The sequence below is a fragment of the Lissotriton vulgaris genome, chromosome 7, assembly GCF_964263255.1.
Source record: "Lissotriton vulgaris chromosome 7, aLisVul1.2, whole genome shotgun sequence".
In the NCBI taxonomy this organism is placed as follows: Eukaryota; Metazoa; Chordata; class Amphibia; order Caudata; family Salamandridae; genus Lissotriton; species Lissotriton vulgaris.
In genome coordinates this window covers 748013097-748030122 of record NC_141695.1, presented here as the reverse complement: position 1 = coordinate 748030122, position 17026 = coordinate 748013097, and positions in this window count along the sequence as shown.

Genomic DNA, 17026 nt, shown 5'->3' with positions numbered 1-17026 from the left:
GTCTGTAACTGGCTTGAACTTTATAGAGCCGGGAAAGATGGCTTCGGCTCCACATCTCAGCTGGCGGCGGAGCCAGAGCAGAGACGGCGGTCCAAAAGGATTCGGAGTCGCCGTGGCCGCTCAGGCGGACCCTCAACTGCGGAGACATCGACGGAGCGGAAGGGAGTGCTGCAGGTGTTATCTGCGCTGTCTGGCTCACGGGACGGTGCCATTGAAGAGGAAGCGGACCCTGGTGACGAAGGGGTACCGACGGACTCCGAGGAATCGGTGACTGATAGCGTCCATACGCCGGTGATCACACCGAAATCGGTGGAGGACCTTCTGGATGGACAGGGTTAACGGGGTGAGCTACTTCATTTTGGGTGGGGGCCCGGCACGGGGGTGGCGGGTGCCGACGATTGCCGCTGACTCTCGGGGAAGGGGGGGTGGGGTGCCTTGTTTTTGCCCGAGGGTTTTTGATACTGTTTTGGGGCTCGCCTTAGTCCTGGTGGCCTGGGCATCGAGGGCCCACTGCCAACGCCCGGCCCGTACCCGGCCCTTAAGGCCTTCCTACGGTGGCGACCGCAGGATTAGTCGGGGACAGTGGGTTTTTGGAGGGTATGGTTTGGATGGGAACTAGATGGTGCTATTTGGGTCCTGTTCTGGGGAGGGTGGATGGGGGTTTGGTTCGTACTGGGGTTGTTAAGTTTTGGTTGGGGAAAATGGCCGTCATCAGTGCTGGGTTGATTGATGCTTTTTCTTTGTTGGGACCCAGATGGGGAGACTTTGCGCGAACGATATGGGACAATGGCTGATGTTGCTACTCTGAAATGTATTACTTGGAACGTGCGGGGGCTTCACACCATGTCTAGGCGTCACAAAGTCCACGCTTATTTAGTGCGTAGGGGGATACAAATGGCGCTGCTACAGGAGACCCATCTGAACAAGGCGGAAGGGGCGGCGCTACAGCGTAGGTGGAGGGGGCAGGTCTTTTGCACGTCGTACTCCGCGTATGCCAGAGGGGCGCTGATCTGGGTTAGAGCTGGGATTCCCTTCCAGGTCACGAAAACAGTGATAGATCCAGAGGGGCGATATGTGGCCATCTCGGGCACTTTGGGAGGGAGGGACCTAAACGTTTGCTGCGTGTACGCTCCCAATATAGACCAGACTGCCTTCCTTTCCAGGTTATCGGGCTCGTTGGCCCACTTCTTTTCCGGGCCCCTCCTGCTCGGTGGAGATTTCAACTCAGTAGTGGATGTGGACACTGACCGCTCGCATCCGCCCCTCCCTGATTCTCCGGTTCGCCGTTTGGCTAAGGGTCGTAGTGACTGGCAGACTCACTGGGGTCTAACGGATATCTGGAGGGCGCAACACCCCACGACTAGGGACTATTCCTATTTCTCGGGCCTCCATGAGTTGCACGTTAGACTGGACGGGTTTCTTGGCTCGCCTGACCTGGTTTCGGCTGCGGTCCGGTCTGAATATTTGACCAGGACCATATCAGATCATAACCCCCTCCTGTTGGACCTTCGTTGGTTTCCCGGGGTGCCTGCGGTGCCCACCTGGAAGTTACGGCCCGAGATCCTTGAGGACAGTGTTTTCAAAGCGGACCTAGGCAATAAGATCTCGGAGTACTTTGCGTCCAACGGGGGCACCGCGAGCTCGAGAGCGCTAGAGTGGGACGCTTTTAAGGTGGTGGTGAGGGGATACTGTATTTCAAAAAAGGTCGGCATGAGGCAAATTATCCTTTCCGACCTAGATACAGCGGACCGGAAACTCCGCGAGTTGGCACTCCGCCGCCCCGGGCGCCCTGAATTACAGGAACGCACAGCGGAGGCGAAGGAGGCGGTAGCGGCGGAGGTCGAACGGCTGCGCTGTTTTGACTACAAGGCCTATACGGTTCGATCCCTCGCAGAGGGGGATAGGTCGAGCGCGTTGCTGGCATGGCTAGCCAACCCTACGCGCCAGTCCTCATTGACGACGTCCATGCGCATGGCAGACGGGACTGCAGTATACACTCAACCTGAGATTCTGAGCTGCTACCTGCAATACTACAAACGTTTGTACCGCAGTCGATCTGCCCGAGACCCTGACCTGCTTGATAATTATCTACAGCCTCTGGAGCTCCTAACAGTGGAGCAGGACGTGGCGAAAGCCCTGGGGTCCGACATAGAACTGGGAGAGATCCGTAGCGCCATTAAAAAGATGGCGAGGAATAAGACCCCGGGCCTGGACGGCCTTCCTGTGGAGTTTTATGCAGCTTACGCTGATCTCCTAGCCCCTAGGTTATTAATAGTATACAGAGAGGCGAAGAGGCTCGGGCGACTCCCAGGCTCGATGTGCGAGGCCTTAGTGGTTCCCCTCCTCAAGCCCGGAAGGGACTCATCCGATCCGGGGTCTTACCGTCCCTTATCAATGTTGACGGTTGACTATAAAATACTGAGCAGCATCTTGGCCTCGAGGCTGCTGGGGCACATGAGCTCTCTGGTACATGAGGACCAAGCTGGATTTATCCCCAGGCGTAACACGACCATGAACATTCGCAGGTTGTTCCGCTTGCTAGGAGAACCGCTCGTGGACGCCTCGTGCCCGGTTGTCTTATCGGTAGACTTAGAGAAGGCTTTTGACAGCCTGGAATGGGACTACCTTTGCACTGTGCTACGGAGGTTCGGCCTCGGTGAGGGTTTCATCAGATGGACCACGGTCCTGTATGCCTCTGCATCGGCCAGGGTTCGGGCGGGCCCGCTAATCTCCTCACAATATCCGGTGGAGAGGGGCACGAGGCAGGGATGTTCGTTATCCCCGCTTCTCTTTGCGCTGGCGGTGGAGCCACTCGCGCTGCATCTCCGGTCGGGAGCCCATTATACTGGCCTGTGGACTCCTTCGGGCCCACACTACATTTCGCTGTATGCAGACGACCTGCTGCTCTTCCTTGAGGACCCGTTTGCTGCCTTGCATGGAGCTGCGACGGCGCTCACTGCATTTGGGGAGGTCTCGGGCCTCCGGGTGAATTGGGCTAAGACCTGTCTTTTCCCGGTTCGCAAAGGCACCCCTTGCCCTGCTCTCAGTAGGGAGATTAGATGGGAACCCGACTGCTTTAAGTACCTGGGGGTGTACGTCTATCATGAACCGTCTGACCTCCTGGATGGGAACATTGCCCGCGGCACTCAAGCACTTCGGGGCAGTATGGACTTCTGGGCTACACTACTGCTCTCGGTGGCAGGGCGGATCGCTTTGCTCAAAATGGTGGCGCTTCCCCCGGCTGCTGTACTATTTCCGGACGCTACCGATCTGGGTCCCACCGGCCACGTTTCGACTATTACGATCAATGATGGTCGGATTCCTCTGGGGCTCGGGCCGCCGAAGGGTGGCCCTTAAGACCCTGATGAGGCCGAAAGCTGAGGGTGGGCTTGCGGTGCCGGACTTTGAAAAGTATTATTTAGCGGCGCAGCTCCAGACTTTCACCCAGGAGATCGCCCGGGAATTCCGGGGCCCAGAAGACAGAAGGGGTACGGGTATGGCCAGGCATGTTCTTTCCTTCATAGCGCTGCGACAACGTTTGGCCTTACAGGACTTGTCGCTTGAGGAGCGGACCGTTCGCCTGTGTTGGAACCGAGCTCACGCCCGGGGCCACCTGAGAATACCGTATGCGCCTGAAATACCTTTGGGGATGCTGACGGCTTTGCCCCATGGCGGCGATTGGTCACGGTTGGCGAACTGGGAGGACGCAGGCCTACAGTTGATAGGTGACCTCTACGAGGACGGGGCGCTCTTGCCCTTTAAGGAGCTCATTGATCGCTTCGAGGTTCCTCGCGGCGACTTTCTGTTGCACTCGGCCCTAGTCCGAGCGATCCAGGCGCACTGGAAACGCGGGCAGGAGGAACCCCCTGTATCTCCGGTGTGCCAATATGTCATGATGTCTGCGGGCACGGTGAAGGCGGTCACTTGCCTTTACGGCAGACTGATCAATGAGGGGCTGGCTCCCCTCACTACTCTGAGAACCCGTTGGGAGGAGGACATTGGCAAGGAGATCCCGGAGACGACCTGGTCCCAACTGGTGCGGCGAGCCTGGAAGGGCACACGCCACGCCCGCTTTCAATTGGTCCACTACTACGTGCTCCATAGAGCATATCTGACCCCGGTGAAAATCAGGCGATATTTTGCTACGAGCTCGGCGGACTGCCCCAGATGCCCGGCGCAGGAGGCGGACCTTCTCCACATGTTGTGGTCCTGCCCGGGATTGTCCTCCTATTGGGTAGAAGTGGGGAAGACCCTGGAGGAGGTGACGGGGAGATCCTTATCGTTTGACGCGGCGGTGGGACTCCTGCACTGGTTCCCTCATACCCCCAAGAACAAAATTACTAGCAAGTTCATCGATTTGGGGCTTCTCCTTGCTAAACGAGAGGTGACCAGGAACTGGAAGGCACGGGCTGGTCCGACAGGGAGCCGGTGGCACAGCGAACTTTTGAAGTGGGCAGCGGGGGAGAGCACACTGAGATGCCAGCTAGCTTGGAGGCAGCGTAACGAGAAGGCACAGGAGGCAGCGCTAGAGTGGGAGACGTTAGTGCAGGCCCTCAGGGATTATTGCGCCCCCAGCGACTCTGAAAGTGAAGAAGCAGCTCGCCCCAAGTCCCGATAGACGATTGCACTCTTCAGCTCTGTTGCTTTCCCCATGGGTCCTTTCGCAGATCCTGCTGCGGTTGTTACCGTGCACTGATGGCGGGGTTGGGTAGGGATTACTTTGGTTCGTAGTGTTTTGAGGGTGGGGTTTTCTTACTGGGTTTTATAGGCTTGTTTGGAAAAGCAGATGACTGACAGTGGATCATCCGGACCAGCTTCGCCTTCCTGCTGAGCCCCCATTGAATTTCGCCGCCCGACCGCAGGGTTGTGGGCTAAATGGCTGTGTACGAGAACTACTGCTGGGGGACGGAGGGTTGTGTTTCATTGATTTTGCTTGTTCTATAATGCTGGTCGATTATGTAACGATTTACTGATTCCTGCAATAAAAATATTTAAAAAAAAAAAAAAATGATACTTTTTTCTGTATGTGCCCTTTCACATACCTTTTATCTATATTTTTTAATTACCACTCCAAGCACATACACCATCTTGGTAACCCATTCACACCTATAGATCACCATGCTGTGGCCACCATAGTAAGTGAGCAGACTGCCTGCTCACTCCGGTGCAATTCGCTGCACCACGGAACAGCACTCTCGAGTTCCCCCCATGCCCAGGACCAAGTTGTAATTTCGGGCTAGTCCCGCCTTGCCTGTATTCTTAACTTCCACAGCTTTCATTAGTTCTGGAATGGCCTCAATGGGTATGAGCCAGCATGCCCTTGCTTAAGAGGTTTGGACACCAGGCCTCAACCCCCCCCTCACCCTCACACCCCCCTCACCCTCACACCCCCTCACCCTCACTCACCTTCTCACCCACCCTTTCACCCTCACACACCCTTTCACCCTCACAAACCCTCTCACCCTCACACACTCTCACCCACCCTCATCCCCCTCACCCTCACACACCCTCTCAACCCTCTCACTCTTACTCACCCTCACCCACTCACACCCCCACACCCTGAAACACCCCCTCACCCTCAGACACCTCCTCACCCTCACTCACCCACCCTCTCACCCTCCCTCTCACCCACCCTCACTCACCCTTTCACCCTCACACACCCTCTCACCCTCACACACACACCCTCACCCTCTCACACCCCCTCAGACCCCCACACCCCATAACCCTCACACACCCTCTCACACCCCCTCACTCTCACACCCCCTCACCCTCACACCCCCTCACAAACCCTCACCCTCACTCTCACAAACCCTCTCACACCCTCTCACCCTCACACCCCCTCACACCCTCACCCTCACACTCTCACCCTCACACACCCCCTCACACCCCCTCACCCTCTCACACCCCCACACCACCTCAGACCCCCACACCCGTCACCCTCACACACCCCTTCACTCTCAAACTCCCTCACCCTCACTCCCCCTTACACCCCCTCACAAACCCTCACCCTCACTCTCACCCTCACACACCCTCTCACACCCTCACACCCCCTCACTCTCAACCCCCTCACCCTCACACACCCTCACTCACATTCACACCCTCTCACCCTCACACCCCCTCACACACCATCACTTACCCTCTCACTCTTACTCACCCTCACCCACTCACACCCCCACCCCCTCACACCCCCTCACCCTGACACACACCCTCGCCCTCAGATACCTCCTCACCCTCACTCACCCACCCTCACCCACTTTCTCACCCACCCTCTCAACCTCCCTCTCACCCACCCTCTCACCCTCACTCACCCTTTCACCCTCTCACCCTCACACACACACCCTCACACACCCTCACCCTCTCACACCCCCACAGCCCCTCAGACCCCCACACCCCATCACCCTCACACCCCCCTCACCCTCACACACCCTCACAAACCCTCACCCTCACTCTCACACACCCTCTCACACCCTCTCACCCTCACACCCCCTCACACCCTCTCACCCTCACACCCTCACCCTCACACACCCCCTCACACACCCTCACCCTCTCACACCCCCACACCACCTCAGACACCCACACCCTCACCCCTTCACTCTCACACCCCCTCACCCTCACACCCCCTTACACCCCCTCACAAACCCTCACCCTCACTCTCACCCTCACACACCCTCTCACACCCCTTACCCTCAACCCCCTCACCCTCACACACCCACACCCTCACCCTCACACACCCTCACACACACCCACACACCCCCTCACGCACCCTCACCCTCACACACCCTCTCACACCCTCTCACACCCCTCACCCTCAACCCCCTCACCCTCACACACCCACACCCTCACCCTCACACACCCTCAATCACATTCACACCCTCTCACCCTCACACACCCTCTCACCCTTACACCCCTTCACCCTCACACGCCTTCACCCCTCACACTCACAACCCCTCACCCCTCACCCTCACACCCCACACCCTCACCCACCCTTACTCACCCTCATACCCCCTCACCCTCTCACACCCCCACACACCCTCAGACCCCCACACCCCTCACCCTCACACACCCTCTCACACCCTCTCACCTCCCCTCACTCGCACACCCCCTCATTCCCCCTCATTCTCACACCCTTTCACCCTCACACCCCCTCAAACACCCTCACCCTCACTCACCCTCTCACACCCTCACACACCCTCACCCTAACCCACACCCCCACACCCTCACCCTGACACACCCTCACTCACCCTCACACCCTCTCACACACCCTCACCCTCTCACACACCCTCACCCTCCCACACGCTCACCCTCACTCACCCCCTCACCCGTAGACACACACTCACCCTCACACACACTCTCACCCTCACACACACTCTCACCCTCACACACCCTCTCACCCTCACCCCCCCTCACCTCACGCTGCACACTGCTGCCCGCTAGACACTGCTGCCCGCTAGACACTGCTGCATGCTACACACTGCTGCATTAGTCACACTGCTGCATGCTGCACACTACCGCACGACTCACACTGCTGCACTCCACACACTGCTGCACACCTCACACTGCTGCACACCTCACACTATTGCACGCCTCACACTGCTACACGTCTCACACTGCTGCATGCTGCACACTGCTGCATGCTGCACAAGGCTGCATGACACACTGCTGCATGCCTCACACTGCTGCATGCCACACACTGCTGCACACATCACACTTCTGCACGCCTCACACCGCTGCACGCCTCACACAGTTGCACGCCTTACACTGCACACTGCTGCATTACTCACACTGCTGCACGCCACACACTGCTGCAGGCCGCACACTGCTGCATGCTGCACACTGCCGCACGCCTCACAGTGCCGCACGCCTTACACTGCTGCACGCCTCACTCTGCTGCGCATCTCAAACTGCTGCACGCCTCACAATGCTGCATGCCTCACAATGCTGCACACATCACACTGCTGCATGCATCACACCACTGCACGCTGCACAATTCTGCATTACTCAAAATGCTGAATGCTACTGTGCTGCATGTCACCCTGCTGCACGTCACACACTGCTGCACGCCACACACTGCTGCACACCTCACACTGCTGCACGCCTCAATCTGCTGCACGGCTCACACTGCTGCACGCCTCACACTGCTGCACACCTCACACTGCTGCACGCCTCACACTGCTGCACACCTCACACTGCTGCACTACTCACACTGCTGCATGCTGCACACTGCTGCATGCCTCACACTGGTGCACACCACATACTGCTGCACACCTCAAACTGCTGCATGCTCCACATTGCTGCATGCTGCGCACTGCTGCATGACTCACACTGCAGCACGCCTCACACTGCTGCACGCCTCACAGTGCTGCACACATCACACTACTGCATGCCTCACAATGCTGCATGCCTCACACTGCTGCACGCCACACCCTGCACGCTGCACACTGCTGAATTACTTACTCTGCTGCATGACACACACAGCTGCACGTCTCACACTGCTTCACGCCTCACACTGCTGCACGCCGCACACTGCTGCAAGCTGTACAATGCTGTATTACTCACACTGCTGCATGCTGCACACTACTGCATGACTCACACTGCCACACGCCTCACACTGCCGCACGCCTCACACTGCTGCAAGCTGCACAATGCTGCAGTACTCACACTGCTGCACACCACACACTGCTGCATGCCACACACTGCTGCACGCCACACATTGCTGCACGCCACACACTGCTACACGCCACACACTGCTACATGCCTCACACTGCTGCACGCCTCACACTGCTGCACGCCTCACACTGCTGAACGCCACACACTGCTGAACGCCACACAACACCACCACATCACTCAGGGACACCACCATATCACTCTAGAACACCCCCACATCACTATAGGAAGCCACCACATCACTATAGGACACCATCGCATCACTATAGGACACCATCGCATCACTATAGGACACCATCGCATCACTCTAGGACACCATTGCATCACTGTAGGACACCACCCCATCCCTCTGGGACACCCCCACATCATTCAGGGACACCACCATATCACTCACAGACGCCACCACATCACTCATGAACACCACCACATCACTCTGGGACACCACCACATCACTCTAATACTCCACCACGTCACTCTAATACACCACCACATCACTCAGCCTACCCACATCATCACTCAGCACCACAACAGCATCCCTCAGCACCACAACAGCACTGTCCTTGCTTGCTCCCAAGAAGCATTGCCATAGCCAAGAGGACTCACATTAGGAAAGTGTAAGCTATTGTTTTTGTGAATAACAATGCTATTAATTTATATATTTTCAAAGCCAACACATATTTAAAAAAAATTGTCATTTACAGTACCAATAGCTCACACCTAATGCAAGACCTATTGCATTGTAAATGCGTGTTGCATGTTGTTGCACACAGAGAGAATCTGAGCTCCTCTGTGAGCTATAAGAATGCATGGTGTGACTATTGTACTATTAAATACGTTACATAGGAAACACTGGTCACGTAAGCCTCCACGTATATTTGTTCACCTCACATGCCTCTCTCGTGTGCATGAAACCTGCTGAGGTGTGTGAGTACGTAGTACCGAGTAGTCATGGGCGTAGGAACTGTGAGGGACGCGGGGGACATATCCCCCCGGATTTTGGAGTGGGGGGGACACGGGGGACAAGGGTGGGGGGGACGAGGGGACAAAAGAATTTCCCCTCTCCCTTCTGTTATGCACAGGGCCATTAGTGCGCGAAAGCGCTACCTAATGGCCCTGTACTTGACGTGTGATTCACCTGCCTGCAGTCAAAGAGGCCACCCGCCCTCTGCCCTTTGTTATTCTGCTGTAAGGCTTGGCCAGTCTGGGAAGGGCAGAGAAGGGAAAAAAACTCTTGTCTCTTTTCCGTCATTCCCAGAGATGCCAAGGGCAGTGTCCGCTTCTCCTGCTCAGCCTCTGGTAGCTTCCCTCCTGCCCCCCCTCTCTCCTTATTCCTCCATCTCTTTCTGTCGCTGTCTCGCTTACCTTTATGTGTGGATTTCAAAAGACAGCTGTTACATACTCTCTCTTGCCTCTCATTTTCTTTATTTGTTCCCCCGTGAAATGGATCCAAAAATGAGCAGAACACTTTAGCTGGAAATGTCCTAATTTTCCGACAGGGTTCTATTCCAAAATACAACCTCGGGACGGAGAGAACAAAGTATCAAAATAAGGAAAATTATTAAATAACTAAATAAAGCAATACAGAGTGGTCAGCAGATAGGCCAGATTGTTATTTACACCCATGCAACTTAGTGCTGCTTTACAGAGTTTTCCAGTGAAGCGCTACTTTCTTTTTATCTTCTTTCTTTGAACAACATTGTTTTCCCAGGGTGGGGAAGTGCACCATTCATAAAGGGACTGCAATACCTGTTTGAGGGGTGGACTGGAAAACGTTTAATATGAGCGTTTTCAACTGTTTTAATTATTTTAGCCTATTCAATGTGTACCACAGCTCTGTGTTGAGGGATTTGGTCTTTTTTAAACCAAACTGCTTATATTTTATAATGATATAAGCAATGGACATTGAAACAGCCCTTCCTAGTCCTGTTTTATTTCCAGAACTTTTCAGGCAAAATCATTTACTGATTTCTGAATAATGAGTTTAAAACATTTAAGGTAACCTTGTTGTTCCTGCTTACATTTCACATGCTTTGCTCATCCTTGCATTCAGTGTTTGCTTTTTACAGGGTGTTGTTACTTTTTTTCAGGCAGCATTTTACTCTTGTCCAATGCATAATTTGAATTGAGTCTCAGCACAATTGGGTTGTAGCTGAAGGCAGTGCCAGTTTAACCCAGTGGGCAGTATGGTGTTCAGTGGGGCACATGATGTGGTACTCTGGCCAGAGCTGCCAAATTTGGAACTGGAGCACCATTTTCAGCCTTCATGACCAGTCCACCAGTCCACACTCCTGACAGAGCTCATTCCGATGCTACACCTTAGAGTTGCTTTTGGAAATGTTGGGTTCGTTGGATAGGGAAAGCATGAGTTGGGTGCCGTCTTAGTAAAATGTGATGGTGAGTCTGTGTGCTCTGACGATGGATGTGAGCGAGGCCATGTAGATGTTAAACAGGGTCAGGCTGATGGAGGATTCTTGTGGGACTCTCAAGGGTGGTTGGTGTTGGTTCTGAGAGGAATAGAGGAAGTCTGACTTGTTGTGTTCTGCAGGAGAGGAAAGAGAGTATCCAGTCGAGGGCCTTGTTCTGGATTCCTGCGTTGTGGAGTCTGCGAGCTAGGGTGCGGTGAGAGACAGCGTTGAAGGTTGCGGAGAGGTCAAGGAGGATAAGAGCCACAATTTCTCCTTTGTCAAGGAGGGCACGGATGTCATCTGTAGCTGCAAGAAGTGTGGTTTTGGTGCTGTGGTTCTTCCAGAAGTCTGACATGGAAGAGTTGAGGATGTAGTTCTCTTCGACGAAGACGGCGAATTGGCTGTTGACTTCTTTTTCCATGACTTTGGCTGGATAAGGGAGATTGGTCTGAAATTCTTGATGTCGGTGGAGTCCGCTGAATGTTTTTTGAGGAGAGGGTTGATCTCTGCATGTTTTCAGTCATCGAGGAAGGATACGGTCTCGAAAGAGCGGTGGATGATACGTTGAAGCTCGGGCGATGATGTCTGCGACTTTGCGGTAAATGTGGTGGGGGCAGGGGTCCGTGGGGGCCCCGGAGTCGGTGGTCTTCATTATCCTCAGGGTACATTCGATGCTGAGGGCGGCCCGACTGTCAAGTGTTGAATGCAAGCTGCTGGGGGTGGGAGGAGATTCTTTGTGGGGGTTGTTGTCGTCGAAGTTGTCATAGATGGTCCTGATTTTGTGATGGAAGAAAGTGGTGAGTCTGTTGTAGTGGTCCTGGGAGGGAGTGATGTCTGTGGACTCGCTGTTGGGTTGGGCAAAATCTTTGATGATGCTGAAGAGTTCCCTGCTGTTGTGAGCGTTGGTGGCGTATCTGTCTAGGAGTGCTTTCTTCCTAGAGAGTCTGATGAGCTTGTGATGGTCAGCGGTCATTTTCTTGAAGTTGTCAAGGTCAGTCAGGGTTTTGGAGTTCCTCCATAGTTTTTCGAGTCGTCTGCAGGTCCGTCTGGAGTCTCAAAGTTCGGTGGAGAAGCAGCAGGCTTTTTTGGCGTGGGGCTTGGAGGCTTTCTTGAGGGGGCGATGGTGTTGGTGCAGTTGGTAATCCAGTTGTGCACAGTGCGGGAGGCAGTGGTGGGGTCTTCATCTGGGCCTGTGGAAGCGGAGCTCCTGAGGGTGGCAGTGAGCCGGTCATCAGAGATCTTGTTCCAATTCCTGCGTTGGAGCTAATGAGGGTGTCTGTGGGGGATGTTGGATTTGAAGGTGAAATGAACACAGCGGAGGTCCCTCCATGGGAGTTCGCAGTTGTGACTGAAGGTGATGGAGTTCCCTGCTGTGAAAATTGGATTGAGGATATGCCCAGCTAAGTGCGTTGGTTCGGGTATGGTCTGCTTGAGTCCCATGGTGTGAAGGTCGTCCAGGAAGGAGGCAGAGTTGGGGTCCAAGCGGTTGTCGAGCTGCAAGTTGAGGTCTCCTAGCAGCGTGAAATTGGTGGAGGTGATGGCATGTGACGAGATGATGTCGGTGATGGAGTCAGAGAAAGGAGCGTGGGGTCCGGGGGGTCTGTAGATGAGGGTGCCTTGGAGGGTGAAGGGTGGGTTGGTCTAGATCTTGAAATGGAGGTGTTCCATAAGGTCTGTGGGCCTGTCGGAATAGGCTCTTAGCTGGAGATTGGTTTTGTGTGCAACGGTGATGCCTTCTCCGGGGTGGTTGGGGCGATCTTTCTGAGTGAACTTGTATCCATCAGGGATTGAAATCATGATGTCTGGGCCGGAGGCGGCGTTCGTCCAGGTTTTGATGAGGAAGGTGATGTCCGTGGCGGTGCTGTCGAGCAGGTCCCAGATTTCTATGGTGTGTATGTGGAGCGAGCGGACATTGAGGGGGATGCATTTCAGGGTTTGGGGTACGATGGAGTTGTTACTGGAGGGAGGTGGGGGGTCCTGGGCCGCAGCGAAGGTGAAGGAATAGTGGCAGTGTTGGCGGGTAAAGGGTCCATGGGTGTTGAGAGGTGAGAAGAGCTTGCAGTTAAAGTTCTTGCAGGTGTTGAGTTTGTGGAGAGCAGAGGAGCTGTAGCACTGGTGGGCCGGAGGGCCAGGGTTCCTGGCGCTGGTCGCAGTTAGGTCACGGATGGGTGCAGATGGCTTGCATTTGGCGTGCCAGCAGCTCTGTCGCACAGCGGCCGCCATTAGACAGGGGAGGAGAGAAGAAGACATAGCTGGGACACAGGAGTGGGAAATAGGTGGGGGAGGGGCTGCGGGAAAGAAAAAAGCGGGAACAGACAAGCTGCGAAAAACGGGTTGGGGGCCACCAGACAAGAGCAGAAAACAGGCAAAAGGCAAAATAAAAGAAAAATACAAGAGAAATACTAATACAAGAGAAATACCAATATAAGCAGAATACCAATACAAGAGGAATACCAATACAAGAGAAATAACAATACAATAGGAATGCCAACACAAGATAAATGCCATGGAGATATCAAGGAAAAACTAGTGTAGAAGTAGGCAGAGATACGGCAGGGCAGGTGAGCACCGGCCACGAACCAGGGTCCGTGCGGAGCAGGAGAGCAGAAGCACTACAGGTGGAGCTGCGCGCCTGGGAGAGCAGTGTCCTGGTCAAGGTCAGGGCACATGCTTGATTGGGAGCGCATCTGCCGCCATCAAATAGGGAAGGAGGGAGGCAGACGCAGCTGGGAGGCGGGAGCGGCAAATCAGTGGGGGGAGGGGATGTGGGGAAGAAAAAAACAGGAAGAGAAGAGCAACAAAAAACGGGCAGGGGGACACCAGACAAAGGCGAAAAACTGCCAAAAGGCAAAAGAAAGGAAAAATACAGGCAAACTACTAATACAAGAGAAATACCAATATAAGTGAAATACCAATACAAGAGGAATATCAATACCAAAGAAATAATACGATAAGAATGCCAATACAAGAGAAATGTGAGGGTGATATCAAGGAAAAACTAATGCAGAAGTAGGCAGAGATGCGAGGCAGAGCGGACGGGCGTCGGCCTCGAACCGGGGTCCGTGCAGAGCGGGAGAGCAGAGGCACTACAGGTGGAGCTGCACACCTGGGAGAGCAGTGTCAAGGACTGGGGACTTTCTCCCAAGAAAGCTTGTGGCTGGTTGAATAGATGTTGCATTTAAGGTAGAACTAGAAAAAACCCCAATAGAGGATGAAAAAGGACGTAAATTGATGTGATGGGGAAACAGCAGTTGTCAAGAACTATACTGGGATGAAGCTGCTCATGGAGAAGTCACCAACACTGACCAGACAAATGAAAGAAACTCAGGGAAAGGTGACTGGTAAACTCAAAAGGACTCAAGATAATACATACCATGCAGCAACAGCTGGGAAATAGGGAGGAGACGAACTTTGTTCATCTCTATATAACCACCTTGACACTAAGGTAAGTGTTGCTTACACTTGTCTTACTTTGAATCCTGTGTTGACAATTGCTTTGGTCTTCTGTATTTTTACATAACTATTCCATTCAATTATTTTGATTTGTAATGCATTAGTGTTCATTTTACAACAAATCAAGGTAAAATAAACACACTTGAATTCACACTTTAAAATAATGTTGTGGTGGGTGTTGTGCTTGTGGTGCCTGTGGGTGTGCATTCAATAGAGTGTGTGTGCTGTCTGTGTGCAATGCCATATTTAAAAAAGGGGGCATAACACATTACCTACATGTATTTTAGAGGCAAACACAACATACATGTGTATTGACCCATTAATTAGTAGTCCTTACCAGTCTCCACTCCACCAGGGACTCACTCCATCAGGAATCTGCCACTAGGACAACGCCAGCGCAACTGGGAAAGCTAAATAGACTCGGACAAAAAACTTGACAGCAATGGAGTACCGTGAGCCAGTAGAGGAATCCAACTTGTTAACGGAGACGGGCCGCTTACGCAGCACTAAACAGTCTGTTGATGCGGATGGCGGTTTAGCAAGCCCACAACTAAATACAGTGCACAGGACTCTGTTAGCTCGACGGAGTACTTGTAACCTCCGCCATGGAGAAACGATGGGAATCCCACCAAGATCTAAATCAGACCCTTAGTGAGGTCGCTCATAATCATACCATTTAGAGCCAATTTTGCTGGTTGTTTATTAGCTTCGCTGCCCAAAAAAAATATGAACCAGAGAAGAGGTGTATTGCTGGAAAAATAGAAAACAGAGGGGAAGAGGCTAGTGGCACTAGAAGAATACCTTATATATTTGTAACTATTGTGAAGAGTTCTACAAATGAAATGGTCGGTATACAGAATGGAAGACGTTATTAACGAGTTGTCAATGGCTTTGTTGGCGAAAAATATGGATTAAAATTAGATGCTGACATTACAGAAGAGGAAGTCAGAGATGCTTTAAAATTGACGGACACCCCGGGTACTCCAGCATGAGCATGATGTGACCAAAAACCCACGGGGACAAGTGATGGAGCAAAAGTTCCACTGGTAAACTTCATTACTCTAAGTCCTACTCTTCCTCGACCTATTCCTACAAATGGTGTGTTGGACATTGAGTGTGCTCTTACATTTAACTACAGGAAGTGTTTTTGGAAGGGTGATCTTCGTGTACTCCCCCTTGGAGGAAGGTGAGAAGTTCAACATAGAAAAAATAGAGCTTACAGGTTCCTACCTTCAAACATGAGCTGACCCTCATATAAAGGACTTGGACAAGGAAGAAGAATAAGGTGGTAATGCAAGCAAGGTAAATGGGCCACCATGCCCTCTTTGATAGTAAAAAATAGTTATGTTAGGAGTTCAGTGGACCCACACATCCCTGTGCCTTGGTGACACTGCAACTGCTGATTTATTGATAGCTACACTTTTCACTGGGACAATTTTTCTAAGTCTATAGTCAACAACAAAGAACTTTTAGTCTTATTTACCAATTCAGATTTGTTGTATCTTTTCTCATGCCAATAGGAACTTTTTTTTTTGTTTTGATATGTTGCTTTTGGGTCTTGCCTGCGACAATGGTTGCATTACATGAGCTCTTGCTTGCAAGAGACTTGGAGCCTGCACATTGTTTGTTATTCATTGGCTTAATTTCTAGTCCTATTTGCTACCTTCTATATGGCCATCTCATGCTAGCTCTATTTTCTGTTATTTCTGCTGGAGCACCGACCAAATAGGGTTTGTTTCAACTTGATTACTGTCCTTCCGCTGATCGCGCTTTAATTGAGGTACTACTTTCATTTTTTCGTCTTCTCTGTCATTCTTGTTAAGCTTCTTCCCATTTGTAGTTATGTTTAATATGCCACACACAAGTCAAAGAAAACCTTTTCTATCAATCAATCAATCAGTGGTTTATAAAGCGCGCTACTCACCCGTGAGGGTGTAAAGGCGCGGGGGAGCAGCTCCAGATCTTTCAAAAAAACAGGTCTTGAGGACATTCCTGAACGTGTACAGGGTCGAGGAGCATCTGATGTTCACCGGGAGCTTGTTCCAGGTCTTGGCTGCGATGTGGGCGAAGGCTCTCTCACATCACACATTTTCTCCTCTGAAATGAATGTTTATTGTGACAACCAATGGTGACTTTGCCAATGCTTGTTTTTTTATTATTTCTTTCACCTTTTTTTTCTCACTGCTCATACAATGTCTTTTCATGTTCGGTGTAGATTTAACATACCCATTGGACAAAATTAGGATGTCCCTCTGACTCATTGCTTCTTATCACTAACCAATTTCTCCATTAACATCTTGCTGCCCCACTAGAGTGGGCTTTGCCTCACCCAATAAACTACTTTCTATTCATTTTTTTGTCTCGAACTAAAGCATTGCTTTTAGCAATGCTTGTTGTCGAGATTTCTAGTAAGCAGTCAGATTTAAACGACTCAAGGTCACTGTTTAATTGTGGTCATGTATTTAGAACGTTTTATGTAATTTATTGAAAAGTACATTATTTTA